Here is a 17,490-nt window from a genome sequence, read left to right on the forward strand (position 1 = left end):
ACAAGACTTTCTAGAACTAACACCCAAAAAAGATATCCTTTTCATTATAGGGGGCTGTAATGCAAAAGTAAGGAGTCAATAAATAGTTGGAGTAAGGGGCAAATTTGGCCTTGGAGTGCAGAATGAAGCAGGGCAAAGGCTAACTAATAGAGTTATGCCAAGAGAATACACTGGTCATAGCAAACACCCTCTTCCAACAACACAAGAGAAAACTCTACACATGGACATCACAGGATGGTCAACACTGAAATCAGATTGATTATATTCTTTGTAGCCAAAGATGGAGAAGCTCTATATAGTCAGCAAAGACAAGACTGGAATCTGGCTGTGGCTCAGATCATGAACTCCTTATGGCAAAATTAAGACTTTTAAATTGAAGAAAGTAGGGAAAACCACTAACCATTCAGGTATGACCTAAATCAAATTCCTTATGATTATACAGTGGAAGTGAGAAATAGATTCAAGGGATTAGATCTGATAGAGTGCCTGATGAACTATGGATGGAGGTTTGTGGCCTTGTACAGTAGGCAGTGATCAAGATCATCCCCATGAAAAAGAAATGCAAAAAGGTTGTCTGAGGAGGCCTTACAAATAGCTATGAAAAGAAGAGAAGCTAAAGGCAAAGGAGAAAAGTAAAGATATACCCATTAGAATGCAGAGTTCCAAAGAATAGCAAGGAGAGATAAGAAAGCCTTCCTCAGTGATCAGTGCAAAGAAATAGAGGAAAACAACAGAACGGGCAAGACTAGAGATCTCTTCAAGAAAATTAGAGATACCAAGAGATATTTTCATGCAAAGATGGGCACAATAAAGGACAGAATGGTATGGATGTAACAGAAGCAGAAGATATTAAGAAGACGTGGCAAGAATACACAGAAGAACTGTACAAAAAAGATCTTCATGACCCAGATAATCACGATGGTGTGATCACTCACGTAGAGCCAGACATCCTGGAATGTAAAGTCAAGTGGGCCTTAGGAAGCATCAAGACGAACAAAGCTAGTGGAGCTGATGGAATTCCAGTTGAGTTATTTCAGATCCTAAAAGATGATGCTGTGAAAGTGCTGCAGTCAATATGCCAGCAAATTTGAGAAACTCAGCAGTAGCCACAGGACTGAAAAAGTTCAGATGCCAAAGAATGCTCAAACTACCACATAATTACACTCATCTCACAGGCTCACAAAGTAATGCTCAAAATTCTCCAAGCCAGGCTTCAATGGTACGTGAATCATGAACTTCCAGATGTTCAAGCTGGATTTAGAAAAGGCAGCGGAACCAGATATCAAATTGCCAACGTCCGTTGGATCATCAAAAAAGCAAGATAGATCCAGAAAATTGTCTACTTCTGCTTTATTGACTATGCCAAAGCCTTTGACTGTATGGATCACAAAAAAGTGTGGAAAATTTTCAAGATATAGGAATACCAGACCACCTGACATGCCTCCTGAGAAATCTGCATGTAGGTCAAGAAGCAACAATTAGAACTGGACATGGAAAAACAGACTGGTTCCAAATCAGGAAAGGAGTACATCAAGGCTGTATATTGTCACACTGCTTATTTAACATATGCAGAGTACATCATGAAAAATGCTTGGCTGGATGAAGCACAAGCTTGAATTAAGATTGTCAGTAGAAACATCAATAACCTCAGATATGCAGATGACACTACCCTTATGGTAGAACGTGAAGAACAACTAAAGAGCCTCTTGATGAAAGTGAAAGAGAAGAGTGAAAAATCTGTCTTAAAGCTCAACATTCAGAAAACTAAGATCATGGCATCTTGACAGTGTTTATTTTGGGGGGCTCCAGAATCACTGCAGATGGTGACTGCAGCCATGAAATTTAAAGACGCTTGCTGCTTGGAAGAAAAGTTATACCAACCTAGACAGCATATTAAAAAGCAGAGACATTTCTTTGCCAACAAAGATCTATCTAGTCAAGGCTATTATTTTTCCAGTTGTCCTGTATGGATATGAGAGTTGGACTATAAAGAAAGCTGAGCACCGAAGAATTGATGCTTTTGAACTGTGGTGTTGGAGAAGACTCTTGAGAGTACCTTGGACAGCAAGGAGATCCAACCAGTCCATCCTAAAGCAAGTCAGTCCTGAATATTCATTGGAAGGACTGATGCTGAAGCTGAGCTGACACATTTGAAAAGACCCTGATGCTGGGAAAGATTGAAGACAGGAGGAAAGGGGACAACAGAGGATGAGATGGTTGTATGGCATTACTGACTCGATGGACTTGAGTTTGATCAAGCTCCGGGAGTTGGTGATGGACAGGAAAGCCTGGAGTGCTGCAGTCCATGGGGTTGCAAAGAGACAGACACAACTGAGTGACTGAACTGAACTGAGTTAGACTGGTTGCTTGTATTTGGATTAATTACTATGAGTTTGTCTTCTCAAGTGTAAAATGGAGATATTATAAATGTCAAAACAATATTGTCTGGTTTGTTCTTCCAGATTAATTTTAGAATGATTTTCTAAGGCTCCTCAAAATTCGCAGTAAAGTTTTTATTTGAAATATATTAAATATTTAAATCAAACTTCTCAAGAACTTTGTTAATAGACTTCCTGAGTCCGTGGGATATCTATATTAAATCAATCCCTGTTTTATATCTCTGAATAAAGTATGTTTTTCTTGAGATTTACTGAGTTTTGTATTAGCGTTCTACGAGGTAAGTGTGTTTTATTGTTGCTAGATTTAATGAAATGTTTTTCTTTTATATCTTTATATCTTTACATCTTTATATATATATCTTATAAAAGATATATATATATATCTTTTATATCTTTTCTTTTATATCTTTTATATCTTTTCTTTTGTATATCTATCTTTGTATATATACAGAAGATATAATGAACATTACTACTTTATAACTGTAGTACATTTATATTTATATGATCTCTTTATAATTCCCTTTTCCCATTTAGCTTTATACATATTACCTATTTATCTCTAATGTCTATCAATGTAAATCACAATATATGAATATGATAACTTTATCTACTTCATTCCTATACTCTTATTGCATATTTCTTCACCTTAATATTGTCTACATATTTCTAATCTAGCTGTCCTTTTCATTTATACTATTCCTTCTTGAGACTGAGTCCTTGTAAGGGAAGGAGTGTATTCTACTTATATTTGTGGTCTGGTAAAATTAAACTAATGCCTGACATGAAGTAAACACTCAAATGTTTTAAGTGAATGCCTGAGTGAATAATTTTGAGCTTCAGATTCAAGATTGTTGTGGGTTATCAATGGAAAGCATTAAACAAGACAGAGAAGCAGACAGAAGTTAAATGGCATAGACACAGAGCCTTGGTACCCAAGAGACTCATGTGGAAGGAGGCCAAATAGATAATTGACTTCCGAATCAGGATAGATACAGGGGATACCTAACTGATATATCACTGAAGTGAAGAGAAAGTTACCCATCTGGTCTTTCATCCTGTGAATATAAGCAGCAAGGCTGTGTTAATCCCAACTGGCTGGTCAGTGAAGCAAGAGAACTCCATTTATTATTGATTCCGGGTCAAAGAGAGATAGCCAGCAGTTAACCAGATATGGGACTGAATTCTGACAGGTTGGATCACAGTAAACTATTCTGTAATCAGCATACCAGAAGAAATTAAACCTTTGATTTGATTAAGAGAAAGTGTTTTATAATAAATAAGTAAAGTATGAAATAACTCAATGAATTTACTCACCAGTTGAGACTAACATGTGCCACTAATTGCAGCAATAATAAAAATAAACACAAAAATAGCTAATGTTTATTAAGGATTTATTAGATGGCAAGCATGTGATTGGTGCTCTACAAAGATTAACTCACTTAATCCTCAAGTCAATGAATTCAGTGTGATTTTGGTTGTATTTTACATGTGGGAAAATACAGCTTAGAAAGCTTGGTGAGTAGCTTGAATAAATTCACATACTAGTATGTGGTGAAACTGAATTGTGAGGAAAAGTCACAATTATCAATCACTACTTTTTTTCACATGGAGAGCTTTAACATAAATACCGATGTCAGAGCCTCACTTTCAGGCATTATTACTTAATTGGTCTGGTTTGGTGATATTGGTATTTTTTAAAAAGCTACATGGTGATTTCAACATGAACTGAGTTGAGAACCATTGACCTACCAAGGCCCATTACTGACAGTTTAGCTTTGCCCTCCAGTTGTACCTTGTCAATACAAAGGAAGGACAATAGTCATATAATTTCAAATAGTTTTAAGATTTATTTTCATTCATGGAACAACAGACTGGTTCCAAATAGGAAAAGGAGTTCGTCAAGGCTGTATATTGTCACCCTGCTTATTTAACTTATATGCAGAGTACATCATGAGAAACGCTGGACTGGAAGAAACACAAACTGGAATCAAGATTGCTGGGAGAAATATCAATACCCTCAGATATGCAGATGACACCACCCTTATGGCAGAAAGTGAAGAGGAACTCAAAAGCCTCTTGATGAAAGTGAAAGAGGAGAGTGAAAAAGTTGGCTTAAAGCTCAACATTCAGAAAACGAAGATCATGGGATCTGTTCCCATCACTTCATGGGAAATAGATGGGGAAACAGTGGAAACAGTGTCAGACTTTATTTTTTTGGGCTCCAAAATCACTGCAGATGGTGACTGCAGCCATGAAATTAAAAGACGCTTACTCCTTGGAAGGAAAGTTATGACCAACCTAGATAGCATATTCAAAAGCAGAGACATTACTTTGCCAACAGAGGTTCGTCTAGTCAAGGCTGTGGTTTTTCCTGTGGTCATGTATGGATGTGAGAGTTGGACTGTGAAGAAGGCTGAGCGCCGAAGAATTGATGCTTTTGAACTGTGGTGTTGGATAAGACTCCTGAAAGTCCCTTGGACTGCAAGGAGATCCAAGCAGTCCATTCTGAAGGAGATCAGCCCTGGGATTTCTTTGGAAGGAATGACGCTAAAGCTGAAACTCCAGTACTTTGGCCACCTCATGCGAAGAGTTGACTCATTAGAAAAGAGTCTGATGCTGGGAGGGATTGGGGGCAGGAGGAGAAGGGGACGACAGAGGATGAGATGGCTGGATGGCATCGCTAACTCGATGGACGTGAGTTTGAGTGAATTCCAGGAGTTGGTGATGGACAGGGAGGCCTGGCATGCTGCGATTCATGGGGTTGCAGAGTTGAACACGACTGAGCCATTGATCTGATCTGATCTGATCTGATCCTCTATGCATTGTCTGTATTTATTTATCCAAGGTTTACCTCTCTGATCCTCCCTGCTGATTGATTGTTTCCTGCCTGCTATTGTCTCCTGGAATGTTTCAGTATACAGCCTGGGTTATAAAGTATCTTATGTTTTGCCTCTGCTGCTGCTGCTGCTGCCAAGTCGCTTCAGTCGTGTCTGACTCTGTTGGACCCCATAGACGGCAGCCCACCAGGCTCCTCAGTCCATGGGATTCTCCATATCTATACTGAGATAGGATTGCTATTATTATGCCTTCACTGCTCTTGTAAATCTTTCCCTATATTCTTCTCAGTTTTATCAAACAGGTTGTAGTTGATTAGGTTTTATTAAAATTAGTTGATTAGGTTTCTTAAATGCCTCATTGTATTAGTTTTACTAATGATTGATTTAACAGTGCTTATACAAATTGCTGTAAATAATAAGTTTCTGGTTCTAGATATTTCCATGTAGTCAAAAAATTATACTAAGACCAGATTCCCACCACCTTTCTGTATTTTCCAACATAATAATTTACCCTTCCTCCATTTCTAACATAGGTAATATTATTAAAATGAAGTACTATCACAACAATAGGGAAATGGGCAGAAGGCATATACACACACTTGATGAAAAATGAAGTACAAAAAGAAATATAAAAATAGTCAATCTAATCAGTGAAACACCAATGAAATATTTTTATATATGAATTAGCAACATTTTTTTCAGATTTTCTACCTTATAATTTATATATTTATTATTTTATTGTTCATGGTGTCATCATGATTGAATGCAGTCACCACAAGGGAGGCAATTTTGTCTGTTTTGGTCACTGATATATTGTAAGATCTGAAGCCAATGCCTGTCCTTACATAGACAATAATAAATATTTCCCAAAGAAATAAATACTTGTGTGAGTGGATCCATAACAAAGATGTATGGTGCATTGTATATATTATTATAAAACTGGCAGGGGTATGAATTCATGTAATAATTCTAAAGAGAAATCTGTGAAAGGGTATCATGTTTTTAAAAAAATATATTTTCTTTGGATGATTATTCACTTACACTTCTAAACTGTGCTTTAAGGATGCAATCAGTAAAGTGGAGATTTATAGATAGAAAACCATGTTCATAGAATTGATAATCATATGGGAAACAAATATAGCTTATTTTAAGTAAAATGTGGTGTTTGCATTCTTTCAAAATAGACTACTGTGAAAATGCAGTAATGTTAAATGAAAGATGGAGGGTGGATAGTAGAGGATGGTTCCAGTTTTGTAAAAATTGAGATACAGAGACAGATAAGTTGTAAACCAAAGTGATAACACTAATTATTATCACTCAGACAGATTCTCAGAGCTACCAGGGAATCTAATAGTAATTAATCTGGTAGTAAAAAAAGTTTAATTTTTTTCTTTGTAGTAGTATAAAATGCATAAAATTTCTAAAAGAATGTATTAATATATTACTTTGTGATCAGAAAGATACTTCATTTATTAAAATTATCTTTGTAATTCTCCAAACTCTGAGGATATATTAAATAATCTGTTACAATGTAACCTTCACAGGGCAAGTCTTTTTATCTGCTTTGTTCATTAGTGGATTCCCCATACCTAGAATAATGTTTGGGATAAAGTAGTACTCCAAAATACCTTTTGAACAAATGAATGCATGTACAAACAACTAATGTGTCTCCCTCTTTTAAAGGCAATTTCAAAGTGTTAAGGACTGATCAGTTCCTTTTTCTGTTGAGTTGAACAATTGATCCATCCATCTGGTGGCTCAGTTTGTAAAAAGTCTGCCTGCAGTGCCGGAGACCCAGGTTCAATACCTGGGTCAGAAAGATCCCTTGGAGAAAGAAATGGCAACCCACTTCAGTATTCATCCGTGGAGAATTCCATGGACAGAAGAGCCTGCGGGCTATAGTCCATGCAGTCACAAAGAGTCGGACAGGACTGAAGGACTAACACTTCACTTTCAAGTGCTATTCATAGGATGTCTTCTTTCCACTGAGGAGAGACTGCTTTCTCAGGGGCTGAAAATTATCTTTTTCATCATTTTGGAGGGAAATGACCAATACATGGCAGATGTGGATTCTAATGTATGTGAAATTTAAAATGATTATGACAGAAATCTTTTGGACTGCAGCCTACCAGGCTCCTCTGTCTATGGGATTTTCTAGGCAAAAGTACTGGAGTGGGGTGCCATTGCCTTCTTCGTTATCTTTAGTAACTTTAAATTATCCCAGTGGCCTCAGATGTAAAGAAAACCATAATTGTTAGTGAATGTTGTTATTTTGTTATCCAGTTAAAATTTGTTCAGTTCCCCATCTATAGAGAACAAAAGGAATATAAAAATAATACTGTTGGGGATGGAAACTTATTGAAAAAGGACAATAGGCCAATAATATATAAGAAATGCTATATTGTGTTTCATTGTAATTCAGTAAAGGGATGTTTGCAAGTAATTTTTACCATGTAGCATGCAGTTTAGATTTATGCAATTAGATATATTCCTTATTTAAAATTTTATATTTATTGCATATTTTCTCAAAACTAAAATCAAGAATGATGGATTTAATAGTAGCATTTGTTTTTTAATAAAATATTAAATAAGACTGTATCAATGTGTACAATGAGTTTCTATTTTACACAGAGTTCTTTATTTTTTCTCTAGGATTCAGAATTTCCTACACATATGCAACCAAATCCAAACCTGGATTTAGGCAAAGAGAATCTTTGTCCAGCAAAATTTGACTACAAGCTGAATAACATATTCAGACTTCATGAACTTCCAGTGAGCTGGTAGGATGCTTGATGTTTTATTAATACCTTTGAGGTTTTATTGTCGTGTCTAAATTTTGATGCTCTTATAGCTGTTTATGATCAAAGTGGTTTGCTCTTAGCCTGTATCTGAAATTACTACTTGTAACACTGAAAGAATCTGCTCAAAGCTGCTGCAAGAACCTCAATACTAATTGGTTTAGGCACTTGATGGCAGTACAGCCCAAGTGCACGACTGTGCATATTTAATGTAGAGGTTGCAGTTCTTGGTTAAAATGAAGCACACGTTGTTTTTAGAGATGTTTGTAGGATTTTTTTAAAAATAGGATCTCAGCAACTATGCATTTCATTTGATTATTTTACTTAAAATTTTACCAGTGTACTTTTTTTTCTCATTAACACATTGTTTTGTTTTCTTTTGAGGATCATAGTTTTGCAAACCATAATCACATCAGTGTGAAAGTGAAGCCTATTATTTGGTATTTATTAAAATGTACTATTTTATGAATCTGAATATTTACATTTTTAGCAAATGTTAAAAATCTTGTAAAATTTATACTGCTCTTATTTAAAATGTTTGAGAAAAATATTTCTGTGAAGAATCAGTAAATATACAGCCTATCATAGATTTCTATGGTAGATTAATTTCTGACTAAGTGGTTAGCTTTTGTAAATAATCATAGATATATCATTTTGATTACAGTTTAGGTTAGTAATATTGTTTTCTTGTATTTGTTCATATAATCCCAAGTTTATTATTGACCTTTAAGAACTCTAGGATTTGTACAAAAATACTTGACAAACATGTTTGTCATAATAACTCCTGTTATATTTGAAAGAAAATGAAAAGTGAAAGTCTTAGTCACTCAGTTGTGTCCGACTCTTTGTGGCCCCATGGACTGTAGCCCACCAGGCTCCTCTGTCCATGGGATTCTCTGGGCAAGAAGAGTGGCGTGGGTTGCCTTTTCTCTCCAGGGAATCTCCCCCACTCAGGGATGGAACCTGGGTCTCCACATTGCAGGCAGACTCTACCAAATGAGCCACCAGGGAAGCCCGTGTTACGTTTAATGAGGACGAATGTCTCAGAAGAGAGTGTTAACCAATTCTAATAACATACACTTACCTGTGATGAGGTTTTCATTTGCTCTGGATGAACTTATGTGGAATTTACTTTCTAAGACCCATTTGTTTGATTATTTGCATGTACCAAGAATACTGTCTATGGTACCCTGCTTATGAGCACAGTGGATATGATCTTATCTGCCATGATGAAAACCTGTAGGTTAATGAATTGAAGAAGTTTGTTAGTAAAAAGAACTATAATAATGATACATTCATTCCTTAAATAGTCTATTTCAACTTAAAACAGTTCATCTGCACTCACATCCCAGTCTTTTGATGTAAGGTCATGACCTTTTCTTTGATTAACTGACTGTTGATTGGAATTCTACATCATATTTCTTTCCAATAATGCATCACTAACAAGTTCAATTTTGTAATTTCCGTAATCTAAAACAAGAGCTTGAGACACACAGATGATCTCCTCACTTTTCCACAGCATTAATTTAATTTTCATTGATAGCAGTTCTGCTTATCACACTCATATTTCATCACCTTGATTAATTTTTAATTATTTCACAGTAGCAAACACAACAGGCTTTTGAAGGGCGAATAACAAACTCCTTTGATGCTTTGTGATCCTGGACCTCAGCTGGTAGGAACAGCCTGTGCTGGTCTGCTGGCGCACAATCTGGGATCTCTGAACAGTCTAGGTACTGTAAGCACAGCCTACAGTGACCAATGATTATGTGAAGGTTAAGAGAGAAGCTTTCACTAAATGAAAACAAGGAAAAGAAAACATGGGAAACATTTGACTCTTAGTCAAAGACAAAATCTAGATTTCAGCTGAATTTATTTGCAGCCTTTGGAAAGACAGCTGCCCTGATAACTACTACTGCAACCCAGGGAACAATTTCTCTGTCATAATCTTCACTAGTTAGCCCATTAGGAGAAAATATTCTAGCATTATGAGTTAGACAGTAAGAAAAAACAGATCAATTGTGAGTAGAAAATGATAATCACTAATCTTCCAGAGTAACATACCTCAAAGGAAAATTAAGCTGTGACTTTGGGACAACTCATTTCCCTGGGAACCCCCCTCCTTTTTTTTTCCTCCTCTCTGACTGTTTGTTCCTTTTCAATTTGTCTCACTTTCTGCTTCCTGATACAGCCATTTCTTTTGGGTTCCAGGTTTGTTTTTCTCTCTCCCACTTTGTTGTCTTCTACTGCTTTCTCTGTATTCTTATTGTATGCCACCAGTCCTTAACTGGCCATAATAAAAAACTCAACTGTAAATTTCTAGTGTTGCTCAGATAATTTAATATTCTCTGTTCTTAATTTTAAAACCAATCACCACACTCCCTTCAGTCCTTATATACACACAGAAGTTTGGTACTTTATAGGTCTTTAATGTTGCTCAGTCCATCGGTCATGTCCAGCTCTTTTAGACCCCATGGACTGCAGCACTCCAGGCTTTCCTGTCCTTTACTATCTCCCAGAGTTTGCTCAAACTCATGTCCATTGAGTTGATGATGCCATCCATTCGTCTTATCCTCTGTTGCCCCTTTCTCATCCTGCCCTCAGTCTTTCCCAGTATTAGGTTCTTTTCCAGTGAGTCAACTCTTTGCATAAGGTGGCCATAGTATTGGAGCTTCAGCTTTAGCATCCGTCTTTCCAGTGAATAGTCAGGGTTGATTTCCTTTAGGATTAACTGCTTTGATCTCCTTGCTGTCCAAGGGACTCTCAAGAGTCTTCTCTAACACCACAGTTTGAAGACATCAGTTCTTCAGTGCTCAGCCTCCTTTATGGTCCAACTGTCACATCCATACATGACTACTGGAAAAACCATAGCTCTGACTATGTGGACCTTTGTCAGCATAGTGACGTCTCTGCTTTCTAATACACCATCTAGGTTTATAATAGTTTTTCTTCCAAGGAACAAGTGTCTTTTAATTTCATGGCTGCAGGCACTGTCTGTAGTGATTTTGGAGTGCAAGAAAATATAGTCTGTCACTGTTTCCATTGTTTCCTCATCTATTTGCCATGAAGTTATGGGACTTGATGTCATGATCTCACTTTTTTGAATGTTGAGGTCTTTAATAGTATAATGTTCATTGACTCAATTATATGTTTCTTTGAAATATAAAAAAAAAATGTTTTATATGTAGCTGTGAATTTATTTTGATTTTAAATTACCATGAGTGTAAATAAAATTCTTCCTCTATGGTGTATAGGTTTCTTAACTTCATCAAAATAACAATAACAGTTATAACAATGATAATGAAAGAATATCAATAATAACAATAAACCATTTTAGTAAGCATCTGTAAATGCCAGGATTCAGCTGTTTCCCCTGTTTCTTTATGTCTCTCTCTTTGTCTCTGTCTCTTTTACTTACACATTCACACACACACAGATGAGGCTCAGAAACCTTTTGAATTACACAGAAAGAATTTGTATCAGGTCCAGTTAACTCAAAAGCAAACCACAAAATAGCGGATAAGTCCATACATTGTATTAAAGAAAAAGACCAAGGAAATAGTTTCTATTTTTACAATCAAGCATACAAATTTGTCAGTAACCTACAACTATATAACCCATGAGTTTGGCCAAGATACTTTTTCCCCTGACAAATTTAACCTAGGATAATTGCTTTAAACTTAAATATTAAAATAATTCATTAGACTGTTTTTAAGTGCAGAATTTGCTAATTATATATTGTTTCCCTGGAAAACACAGATTTATTAAAATGTATTTTTGCTGAATTTTTCTAATAAGGTCATAATAAAATAAATGCACATTAAATTCCATATAATTTAAAAATTCTTGATGTCTTACTAATTTTCATTTTTATAGAGTGCAGTTTCATAGGTTAAATCAGATTAGTTAACAGAGTTTTTGAATACTAAGATAGCTGTCTTTCTCCTGCTTTTTTTACAAGATGGTTTACATCAGCCTAGAACATTAACTCCCATTAGTTAAAACAAAAAATTTTCTTGACCAACCACCCCCTCCCTGCCCCCACCAAACCTATGCTGTTTCCCCAGAAGCTGCTCTGCTCATTTCCCTAAAAAAGGTTGGCAGTAGTGCTGATTGAACTAATAGTTTTTACTCAGTCTTCCCATTCAGTGGAACTCCTTCTCTGTCCTCTACTCTGGAACTGACTCTTGTCAGTCATTGGCTGCTGCCATGCCCACCACCAGTGGCCACTCACTCATTCTTCTCCTCTTAGCTGCAGTTGATACAGCCCACCACCCCTGTGTTTACTCTCTTGACTTCACTATTTGCCTGGTCCTGGTCTTCCTACTGGGTCCCAGGCTGTCCTGCTCAGTGTCTGGTCAGTAGGCTGCTTCTCTTCTGCCAGACTTATGGCTGGTAATTGCTCTGGCTCAGCCTTCTGGCTTCATCTTTTCACAGTCTACACTTTTTCCTGTGGCCTCTTCCAAGCTCAGTCTTTAAGTACTCTCCACAGAGTAGGAAATGGCAACCCACTCCAGTATTCTTACCTGAAAAATCCCATGGACAGAGGAGCTTGTTAGACTACATTCCATGGGGTCACAGAGAGTCAGACATGACTGAGCAGCTGATCACACAATGATAGATAATCCCCTTGGCAATATCTCTACCATTGACATCTCCCTTGGGCTTGAACACCTAATAGGCTTCTTCAAATTATCACGTTCAGAAAGAACTCTTGTTTTCCCTCAGAAAACTGGCTCTACTGATCTTCACCATTTTGCAAAAGCAAAATGTGAATTTACATGAACTTATTCAAGCTAAAAGCCTGTAAGTAATTTTAATTACTCATTCTCTCACCCCACAATTCCCACCATCAATCCAAGAGTAAGTCTGATAGGTTTTGCCTCCAAAACACATTTACATTTTCCCACTTCTCTCTATCTATATTACTATGGCCATATCTTACACTATTGCAAAAGCCTACTAATTCATTTACTTCATGCTAGCTAAATCTATCTTTTAAAAATATAAACCAGATGATAAAATTCACTTCTTTCAGTACGATAATGTCTCCCCCCTGTTTTAAAGTAAGATCCCAAACTTCTTACTGAGGCCTACAACACTCTTCTGGTTGGGACCGTTGTCCACCTCTCGTTGCATTGACCACATGCTCTCCCTGCTTCCTTGTTAAGACTAAACTACCCAATCTTCTCCCTATTCTGCAAACCTGCCATACTTATCTCTGCCCTCAGGTCTTTATACTAACTCTTCCCTCTATTTGAGGTTTTACTTCTCCAGTTTCTGCATGTCTGGCTCATTCTTATCTCTAAAATCTCAGCTCAGATGTTACCTCCTTGGGTAGGCAGTTCCTGAAATATGTAACTAATGTTTTACTCTTCATTCCTTCAGTTACTGTCAATCCTAACATTCTATTAATACTTTATTTCCATCATGGAATTCAGCAGGCATGCAGTATATATTATTTTGAAGTATTTTATAAAGTAATTAGCCTCCAATTAAAATAAATAAAATAATTTACCAAAAAAAAAAAAAAAGAAAAAGAACATGAAATCTTAGTGTTTTCCTAATTTATAGATGGCAGAGACTGGCTAAATACTCACCAATTCAGTTTCCTCCTCCCTGGGCCTATTGGAAGATTCTATCTCCTAGCCTTCTGAAGTGAGTCATCTCTTAAGTCTTCCAATAGGATTCTCTGCTCTCTCCAGTTTCATCCTCATAGCTGGAATGAGCAAACTTTGAAAGTGACAAGTTGTGTGCTAGAAGGCACGTGCATCTCTGGGTCATGTGTTGCTTGGAGAGTTTTCCAGTTGTCTGCAAGCTTTGCCTGACATCCTAATTTAACTTCCCTAACTAATGCACAATGTTTTTGTGAAAATAGATGCATTAGTATATATAAGATTAATGAAACATTTTAAAAAAAGAAAGACTGAAAGTACTTTCACGTTTACCCATTCAACAAAAATGTAGTTAGCATTTATCAGGTACTACTGTGGACCATTAACTAAATACATAGAAATATGTTTCCAGCAGCTTACATTTGTTACAAGGAACAAGTAATAAGCCAATAGTGAACACATATATGCTCTTGTATCTTTGATGATCATAAGTGCTACAGAGAAACACAAAGCAGACAGAGGGACATGGAATAGAGGATGGCTTGAGGTTAAACACAAGGAGCCAGGACTGTTCTGAGACGCTGACATGTAATAAAAACCTGAAGTGGGTGAGGAAGTGAGACATACACCACATAAAGAAGAAAATTAGAGTTGAGAAAACAACAAATGCAAAGTCCTATCCCATGAACTTCCATAGAAGCAGTCATCAGAAATAAATAAAAAGTGACTAAGTAGCTTTTAATGCAAAAAAAAAATGGGCATCATAGAAATGTAATTTTTTAGCATGGGTCTATGTATTTCTGGTAGCATGTCCAGAATGTTCCAACAAGGAGTCTGCTAGAAACAGAGTAAGTGAACTTGGATTAATAGAAGAGGAGAAGAAAATGAAGTTAGGTACTTGGGGACCAGAGAGGGTGAGACTTAAGTCCTCACGAATCATAGTAAAGAGGACTGTGAATTTTATTCTGAGAATGCTGGAAAGCTATTAGAAGATTGAGAGAAGAATTATGCAATTTGGCTTCTATTATATAACAACAAGATGTTCTGACAACTGTGTGGGAATTAGACTGTCAATGGAGGTTAAGAGTAGAAGCTGGCAGACTAGTTAGGAACTATTTCAGTAATTTAAGAGAGTTATAAAGATTTTCTGGGCTAGGTTATAGATAGTGTTATGGAGACTAAATGGTAAGATTTTTAGTTTTTGATGAGAAAGTGAGCAGGATTTTTGGGTAGGCTGGGTATAGGCTGAGAGAGAAGAATTATGGATGACTCCAGGGTTTTTGGTCAGATCAAATGAAGATAGAGTGGCTATTAATTTCAAGGCTAAGGGACGGCCAGGTTTGGAATGTGGGGTTGGTCATGTCAAGTTTGGGAAGCTTATTAAACTTGCAAGTAGACTTAGAGGTGAATGGGACCCCTTGGGCTCCACTGTGAACACAATTCACAGCTGCATATGCTGCCTGGCAAGTAGTTAATTTCATGTCAGTACTGTCCCATGCACTTCCATAGAAGCACCACCAGAAATAAAGAAAAAGTGACTAAGTAGCTTTTAATGCAAAAAAATGGGCATCATGGAAATGTAATTTTTTAGCATAGATCAGTATCTCTGATCTTCTTTGGGCTACCAATTATATATGTTTATAAGGAATCACTACTATATTTTAAAATGTATTTCCAAATAAAATATTAGATCCTTTTTATAACTATAAATTTAACTTGAATTTTACAATGTATATTTATAAAACGGGGATCCCTGGTGGCTTAGTGGTAAAGAATCTGCCTAAGATTCAGGAGACACAGGTTTGATTCCTGGGTTGAGAAGATTCCCTGGAGAAGCAAATGGCAACCTACTCCAGTATTCTTGCCTGGAAAATCCCATGGACAGAGGAGCCTGGTGGACTTCAGTCTATGGGGTTGCAAAAGAGACAGACACGACTTAGCGACTAAACAGCAATTTACATTAAGCTGAATTTTGTTATTTTCATGGTATTTATATCCCCTAACTGCTGCCGCTGCTGCTGCTAAGTCGCTTCAGTCGTGTCTGACTCTGTGTGACCCCATAGACGGCAGCCCATCAGGCTCCCCAACCCTGGGATTCTCCAGGCAAGAACACTGGAGTGGGTTGCCATTTCTTCTCCAATGCATGAAAGTGAAAAGTGAAAGTGAAGTCGCTCAGTTGTGTCTGACTCCTAGCAACCCCATGGACTGCAGTCTACCAGGCTCCTCCTTCCATGGGGTTTTCCAGGCAAGAGTACTGGAGTGGGGTGCCATTGCCTTCTCCTTATATCCCCTAAACAGACAAGCAATATATTAGAGCAAAATATATATTTAAACTTTGAATGATTAGAAGAAAAGAATAGTCTCTTGAAACATCAAGAAAATTCTCCTTCAGTTCAGTTCAGTTCAGTCGCTCAGTTGTGTCCGACTCTTTGCGACCCCATGAATCACAGCATGCCAGGCCTCCCTGTCCATCACCAACTTCCGGAGTTCACCCAAACTCATGTGCATCGAGTCGGTGATGCCATCCAGCCATCTCATCCTCTGTCGTCCCCTTCTCCTCCTGCCCCCAATCCTTCCCATAATCAGGGTCTTTTCCAATGAGTCAGCTCTTCCCATCAGGTGGCTAAAGTATTGGAGTTTCAGCCTCAGCATCGGTCCTTCCAATGAACACCCAAGACTGATCTCCTTTAGGATGGACTGGTTGGTTCCCTTGCAGTCCAAGGGACTCCCAAGAGTCTTCTCCAACACCACAGTTCAAAAGCATCAATTCTTCGGTGCTCAGCTTTCTTTATAGTCCAACTCTCACATCCATACATAACTACTGGAAAAACCATAGCCTTGACTAGACAGACCTTTGTTGGCAAAGTAATATCTCTGCTTTTTAATATGCTATATAGTCTCTTGAAACATCAAGAAAATTCTCCTTAGAAGGGTAATAATTATATGCAGTAAAATATTTGTAATATTTGTAATCATTACTTACAAGGAGTGTACAGAATATTTTAAAACATTTTCTGTAGTATATAAATATATTCTGTTGATTTTGTGGTTTACTATCAAAGTACTAAGGTATTCAGTTATTTTCCATTAAATAATGATAATATTTATGACCTAAATTTTTAAAAAGAAAGAGGTACATAAATTTATGGTAAATGTAAACATACATTTTTATGACCCATTTATCACTTTGTGTATGTTCCATAAATAAATGCATCATCTAATTAGGAGATCAGATTCTCAATTTATTTCAGATTGTCTTTAGTGCCCTTGCCTGTATCTGCCTTCAGCTTTAAACTCGGCTTGTTTAGGCACTTTGGATTTGTTGAGCAGCTGTCATCTTCCAGAAGGTGTTCTGATTTTTTTTCTGAATCAAGTTACAGCTAAAATTATGGAAAGACCTTTTCATTGGTTATGCATGTTGCACAAAGCATTTTCAATTCCAGGGGTGCATAGACTCAGAGAGAGACCGACAGTTATCCTTCTGGGGCTATAACAGTTTTTCATTCTGTTTTTAATTATCTAGATCCATAATAATAACCACAGTGATCTACAAGAAGGTATTGTTGGACATATTATAATTATAAATAGCAATTATGTGTAGCACAACAATGCATAAAATCCAGCTTATTAATTAAGGTTGGTAAAAATGAAACTATGCTTGCCTTCCTTAGGACGTGGCTTCACTTTTTGAAAAAGTCTAGTCCTTCAGTTTTTACCTTAAACTCTTTTCTGGGGTATATTATTATGATAAGGAAAGTCAAATTTCCATGGAATGACAATGCAATAATTTTCCAATAAATATGGAAACTATCTCTCACTCTACTTTCTTGCTTAGCTGCCT

General features: G+C 36.8%; 1 long non-coding RNA gene across 2 annotated transcripts in view; it reads left to right on the top strand.

Moving 5' to 3' along the window:
* Positions 1 to 17,490, top strand: part of LOC129646730 (uncharacterized) — a 124,190-nt gene that overhangs the window by 38,051 nt on the left and 68,649 nt on the right. For both annotated transcript variants that reach the window (XR_008712146.1, XR_008712145.1), the window contains exon 2: positions 7,889 to 8,016. This is a non-coding gene — a long non-coding RNA (uncharacterized LOC129646730). The remainder of the gene's footprint in view (positions 1 to 7,888; positions 8,017 to 17,490) is intronic.

This window comes from Bubalus kerabau, chromosome 3 (genome assembly GCF_029407905.1).
Source record: "Bubalus kerabau isolate K-KA32 ecotype Philippines breed swamp buffalo chromosome 3, PCC_UOA_SB_1v2, whole genome shotgun sequence".
In the NCBI taxonomy this organism is placed as follows: domain Eukaryota; kingdom Metazoa; phylum Chordata; class Mammalia; order Artiodactyla; family Bovidae; genus Bubalus; species Bubalus kerabau.